Source organism: Dromiciops gliroides, chromosome 2 (assembly GCF_019393635.1).
Source record: "Dromiciops gliroides isolate mDroGli1 chromosome 2, mDroGli1.pri, whole genome shotgun sequence".
In the NCBI taxonomy this organism is placed as follows: domain Eukaryota; kingdom Metazoa; phylum Chordata; class Mammalia; order Microbiotheria; family Microbiotheriidae; genus Dromiciops; species Dromiciops gliroides.
Window position 1 is genome coordinate 60000263 of NC_057862.1, and position 7286 is coordinate 60007548.

Genomic DNA, 7286 nt, shown 5'->3' on the forward strand with positions numbered 1-7286 from the left:
GAAGATAATTAGGGGAAAAGGAAAAGAACCTATCTGTTCTAAAATGTTTGTGGCAGCTCTCTTTGTGGTGGCAAAGAACTGGAAATTGCAAGGATTCCCATCAATTGGAGAACAGTTGAACAAGTTGTGATATATCATTGTGGTGGAATCCTACTGTGCTATAAGAAACCATGAGCTCAATGATTTTAGAAAAAAGTGGAAAAACTTGCATGGAATAATGAAGAGGGAAATGAGGAGAATCAAGAAAACGTTGTATACAGTAAGAGCAATATTGTTTTAAGAATGACTTTGGGTAAATAACTTATTTTGATGATTATCAATACATATATATTTGTGTCTAATGGTACGGTGGGGAGGAAAGAAAAATTTACATGATAATTTTATTGTATATTTGAAAGGAATAGCAAGTTGTGTATAGTAGATTTGCAGTTTCATATGCAATCATCTTTTTATTGCACTATTATGGAAATGCTTGTTTTATTCCACAAATTAAAAATAAAACTTAATTTAAAATGATATTACTATTACATTACCTTTTAACCCTCCTCTATTCCCATTCTCTTAGCTATCTTATGTCAATTGAATTTCATAGGGAAATCATCTAGTTCAACTTCTTGTTATTATTTGTCCTTTATTCTTCTTGAAGGGGACGTGACATTGGGGGTGATGTCATGCCTTGCAATGAATTTGATTGAAGTGAGGCAGGGCTATACAAGGTCACCAACCTCACTCTCTCCTCCATAGCCAACTAATTGCCACTGAAGTGGGAGTTTGGCTTTCCCCTTCCTCTCAGTATATTATTTACCGACCAAATGAGCCCAACACTTAAATTATCCCTGCTGCCATGCTGCTTCTCACATTACATCTCTCATTTGATCCTTTGAACAACCCTGTGAGGTTGCAAAAGCACATATTAATTTCTTCATGTAGAAAATGATGAGACCAGAGCCCAGAGAAATTGTGCCTTGTCTAAAGCTAAAGAGTTTCTAAGTGTTAAAGATGGAACTGGAAGTCAAGTCTTCTGACTGTAAGGCCAAATTCCTTTTCACTATATAATGTAGCTTCTTACTCTAGTCTCTCTCAGGCCCACTTGGTCATTTTTTCCACCCCAGGAACTTCCAAAGGCAACAGTTTCCTCTCCCCTCCCCAACCCAATTTTACTTTTGAACAGCTGGGTCTGAGCTATATATCTTGATAATCTCTTCATGTGTGACCTGTGGAAGCATTTCTCCATCTCCTTGTGAGGCGATTCTCTGGAGGTGCAGCCTGAGAGTGATAAGGAAATGAGCTTGGTTTGCCTGCGTAGGTTTTGAAAGAAAAGGGATATAAACTCTCCCAAGGCTGATTAGGATCACTGCTAGATGCTCTGACTATTTGAGGTGATGATAACTGACAATAGAGAGAAGGAAGACATGTTAGGTTCTAGTTTTGCTTTTAGTGTCTCTTCCAAGGAGAATGTCCTTTGGACTGAAAACAAGAGAGCAAAAAAATTGACTAACAGTTGGTTGATAACCAAAATAAGTAAGGTGATACTAAGAGATCACCTGGCCACCTTGACGAATCCAGTCACCCAGCCCACATTACCAAATCCTTGGGTGCTAAGAAGCCAGGAAAATGGGATGGATAGGCCATTGTCAATGATATTGAAAAGTCCTGGGGGATAAGAGAAGTGCCTTAGAACTGGAAAATGTCAAATGTCCTCATGTATAGAAAAAAAGTGAAGAGAACAGAGTGAAAAACATTGGCCAATAAGCTTGACTTCCTTGCCAAATGCTAGACTGGATGTAGTATTAATGAGGCATTGCACCATGACAGATAAAGAGTGGGCCTGGGTTCAAGTTCTGCTTCTGACACGTACTGACTGTGTGAACTTGGCCAAATTACTTCCCTTCTCAGTGTTTAGGTGATTCTCTATGACTCTAAGATGAAAAGAAGGCATCCACCTGCACCAGTGAAGGGTGTTATCTCATCTGGGAATTCCCTAGACCAATGAAATCACCTAGCCAGTCCCCATCCATATCAGTAAAGAGATGGTTAGTGACCATCTAGAAAAGGAAGCAATGATCTCGGAGAGCCAGGATGGCTTCAGAAAGAACAGTCTTTGAGTTTATCCCTGAGGGAAGTGGAAGAAAATGGATCTCCCTCTTTTCCTTCTTTGCAGGGGTCAGGGACAAATGCATGTGGGTCAGTGCATACACTTTCAGACTGTCAGAAGGTAATTTTTGGAAATGGGTGATGGAATGTCTGCTACTTATTTTAATTTCTTGATCTTTACCTTGAATTCTATCTTTAGCAAATGTCCTCTTACCTTACTATGATATCACATGTTTAATTCTAGTGGGTCTGAGAGAGGGTCAGTGAGAAAATGGGGGCATATGAAGAGAGAATTTTTGACTAGAGGATGGACCCAAATCACTTCTATAAATGTGTCTATAAACTTGAATGGAGCCCAGGTCTCTAGACTACAACTCCAATTATCTTCCATTATGTCAAATTATGATAGAACTTCATGTGCAGCTAAGTTGAGTGTTCTCCTAGACCTGGAGAAGAGAGGGGAAATGGAGGGTTAGAATTCCAAAACAGGAAAATAGAAGGAAGGAAGTAGAGGTGGGGAAAGAGAGGGGGGAGAGAGACAGATACACACACACACAGCTAGAGAGATAGAAATAGCAAAAACAGAGACATACACAGAGAGAAGACAGAGACAGAAAGACAGAAAAATATAGAGACAGAAAAAGAAAGACAGAGGCAGAGAGGCAGAGAGAAAGGGCTGTTAAATCCCCTGCTATGGTGCTCACTAGATCTGGAGATGGCTGGAGAAACAATTAGACAGCCCAGGAAGCCAGGACACAGCACTCTTTGTTAGCCCAGAGCAAGTTCCTATAGACTCAAGCTGTCCCTGATTACTTGGTCCCCATAGAGCCACACCAGGTGTGTGAGAAATATACTGAGTCCATCTTTATGATGGAGCACTGGGCAAACTGTAGCCCAATAACATCTGATAATATTCATTTAAAGAACATCTGATATTATGCACTTAAAATATATTAGAAAAGTAATTATCTAATCTTTTACCTAATAATCTTTGAAAAATAAAGTAAAGCCAAAAAAAGAAAAATAAAGTAAAACCAAGAAACACAAGCTATGTGCTTCCAAAGAGAGATAATTCTATTCCTAGTTCAGCCAAGAAACTATATGTAAAGCTCTTTATGAACCTTAAAGCCTTAAATAATGTTGTTGTTAGCAGCAGCCATGTGGGAGCATGCAGTGGGCACTTAAATATAGAATTGCTAATTCTGGGTGGGGGAGAGATTTTGTTAAATTGGGTGATAACTCAGACAAGTTGATGGACATCTGTGATCTTCAGTCTCCCTATCTGTATAATGGGAATAATACCTGCCCTGACCCTATACTACTGCAGGGTTGAAGGTATATTGAAAAGTTGAGAGTTCTGTATAGAGGTGAAGGATTATTGTTACTGGTCCAGAAATAGGTCACCTCTTTTCTTGGAATTTGTAGCAAGTACAGTGAGAAAGTCCAAATTTTCCACCAGTCCCTGAAGGATTGAGGCTAAATATTTTGGCAGCAGGGTAGAAAGTATTGGAGTTGAAAGGTACCTTTCAGGTGATCTAATTGAACCTCCTGCCCAATTCAGGAGATCCCACTATAGTATCTCTGATAATAGTACTTGCCACATAGTAGGTACTTAATAAAATGCTTGTTGATTAATTGATTGATTGATTGATTGATGGTGGGTGGTTCTCTATCTTCTGCTTGAACACATTCAGGGAGTTTATCAGCTCACCATCAATTCCATTGTTAGATTGCTCTAATTATTAAGATGAGTTTTCTCATGCTGAATTGAGATGGGTCTTCTTGTATTTTCTACCAATTGGTTTTCATTCTTCCCCTGCAATCCTACAGAAAAAAAATCAAATCTTTCTTCTGTGTGACAGCTTTTCATATCTTCATGTACTCTTCCTAAGCTTTTTCTTCTATAACATAAATACTTCCTCCCATCAATTCTTCATAATGGTAGATTTTCAAGTTTCTTCACCATATTGACCACCTTTCTCTAGACATGCTCCAAGTTATCAATGTTCCACCTAAAATTTGACTTCTAGAACCACACCCAATAGGCCAAATAATTGACCAACACAAAGTTTGGTGGGTAGACCATTCCTCTGATTCTTGATGCTATTAACTCAGCTTGAGATTTCATTATATTTGGCCACCATACCACACCACTGAAATGAAAATGAAATGAAACAATTATTGGGAGATGCTAAGGATGATGCAAAGATGAATCTATTGTTTGCCTTCTCGGTGGGTGATGGAGGGACTGGAGTTTTTGGAACTCAAAAAAATTTTAAAATAAATGTAATAAATAAATAACTAATTCTTTGAAATAGGGGAAGAGAGATGAATTACACATGCTTCCTATTCTTATAGATCTTAAAAATCTTCTTATAGTCTGGATTGTAAATTTTGTTGACAGGTTGAGCTTGCAATTAAATAATATTCCTAGTTATTTTTATATGAACTGTCCTTATACCAGATAAGTTCATCCCTTTCCATTTGTACTATTTGTCTTCTTTATATTGTTGCTTTTGTTCATCATTCCAGTACACTGAGATCTTTTTTTTAAAATCTTGACCCTGTCATTGTGTTAAGGGTTAAAATTCTAGCTAGTCTGTCTAAAATATCTAATGAGTGGTCGCCAATAAATTATAAGCTTTAGCAAGAGTTAGACTTTTAAGCATTTATTAAGGAAAAGAAGAATTTGGTAAAGAGAGAGAGAAAGGCCTAGATTCCTATCTATTAAAGGGAGAGCACATTTCTAGCTCCGCTCTCCACCAGAGTCCAAAGGAAAGAGCGCGAGACTGAGCGCCAGTCTCTTCCTTCCTCCTCCCACTAGTCCGCGTCACTTCCTGACTCCTGAAGAAAAGACTCCTGGTCTTGCCCTCAAAGACCTTCCCTTCATGGGCAGAACTCTTCTACAGTAAGTATCCAGCAGGTGGCGTTATTCCAATCGTTACAGTTGCCAGCTGAAACTTGTCCATCCTGTGTGGGTAGAAAGAGTTTGAAAAGTAGGCAGTTCCCAACAGTCCTTGGGCAAACAAATGTCTTCTCTGATATTACTGCTTCACAGATGCCTCTCCAAATCTGTTGTATTTCCCACAGTTCCTTTATCCTGGCCTGGAAAATTGGCCTGAATCCTTTAAGCAAATCACACCCTTTGACCCCTTCCATATAATTCAGATTGACTCTTGGTTTAAAAAAACACTGGTTTATACCTCATAACTCTCCAAATCCCCTAGTTATTTGATACATCTCATGTGACTTTCCCTCCATATCATCACTACAGGTGAATTCTGGCCAAACACTCCAAGTTTCATTTCCTTCCAACCCCCTAACCTCTCTCCCCAAGAGCAAAAGTGGCAGCAGTCACCCTACCACTGAGCTATGACATGTGGAGCAAATTGTTGGATATTCCTGCCAGCTTCTTCTGAGAGACAGCACACACTAAGCCTTGTGCACAGTAGGCTTAATAAATGTTTGTTGCCTGAATGGATAGATGAATGGATATGACCTGAAAATTTGATAATGATATCTTCTGTGTCTTCATCCAATTAAATGATAAAACGTTGATAAGAGTAGAGTCCAGGCTGACATCGATTAATTGATCATCACTCAGGAAACAGTTGCACAATTAGCTACAACCCTAACTAAATGAGCTATAATCCCAGTCTCATTTTTCCATTTGAACCGCAGGCACGTCATGAAAAGTTTTGTCCAATGCCTTACTGAAATCCAGTTACATGTCTACAACATCCCCCTGGATCTGTCAAGATTTGTTCTTAGAAAAGGAAAAAGTGATCTCTAGCCATTCTGAGTTCATTGGATGCTCATGTACTGGTCAGGGAAGAAGCATGGGTTCTCAGTGAAGATGATAGATGCAGATTATCTGGCTGAGTTCCCAAAAAGATCAAGCCCACTTTGGGAAATAAAGCCAAAGGTGAGCTACATGGTAGTAGCCATGTATTATTACTCTCCCCTCTCAGTACTCTTCAGAATTGGGAAACTCTCTCATTTGAATCTTTAATTTGGAAATATGCATTTATCGAAATAATGATAATAATGGTATTAATAGAGGGGTCAGTAATTCTCATCACAGAAGGTTTCTTTACCTAATAGAAGGAGTCACCAGAGAGATTGCTTTAATTAGAGAATTTCCCAAAGGCATTTCAAATAGAATTCAAATGATAAAAATTCAATTTATAAACAACCTTTATTTAGGAAGAGATAAGTGCAGAATGTGAGGGACATTTGTGTGATGGGGCACTGGACAATGGTGGGACAGCAGTGCTTAGAGTATATTCAGTGTGAACTAAATGCTGGAAATGCAAGTGGAGACTTGATGAATCTCCTTACAGAAATGTGTAATGGCATGTAAGGAAGGGGTCCTGTGCCTAATTCAGAATGTATACAAGTATCATCTGACTATTTCTCTTGGGCTTATTGCATGGGGATTTTTTTTAAAAAAGCCTTTTAATTGGCTGCTGAGCCAGAACTGAGTGTACCTAAAATAGGCGCAGAGAGATAAAAGCTTGCTTTCTTGCCTAATAGCTTTTGAGCAAGAAGGAAGAAGCTGTAGGTTTCTGGATGGGGAGGCGGGGCTTCAGCTCCCCTTTTCACCTGGTCACCATGTGTCTGTGAACACATGATGCTACTGTTTTTCTGTCACTGTTGTTCCTAATCTTAGGCGAATGAGTAATGAAGACAGACATGCCAAGTTACAAACTTGTGAGCCTGAAAAGATTGGAAGAGCCACCAGGGGGTCTAGAAACCGGAGTTTGTTAGTATCCACAGCACCTGGCCAGCTCTGAGTAGTGGATTTTTTGGCCCAGACCAGCAGTGGATCAACCGGGAACCTAAGACACTAGTCCTACAAATAAGGCAGGCACTCATCCACCAGCTCTGCCACTCCCAGATGTGAACTTGGTCAGGGAGAGATGAATGGTATGTAGTCACTATCTAAGTTTAAGGGATCACAGTAATGAAGGAAACTAAGCTCTTGGTTTCAAAGACATCTGTCCTTCAGCCCTTGCTCTATCTTTTCAGTAAATGTCCCTTTGTAAAAGCTAATAAATATCCATTGGTGATGCTGAGGAGATATTGATAGGTTAATTGATATTAGGGAGATGGCGATAGATGATTGATCTCAGGGGGAATACATCAGATGGGAACTCATGAGTTTTAGTGCTAAAGAAAGTCGACCCTAA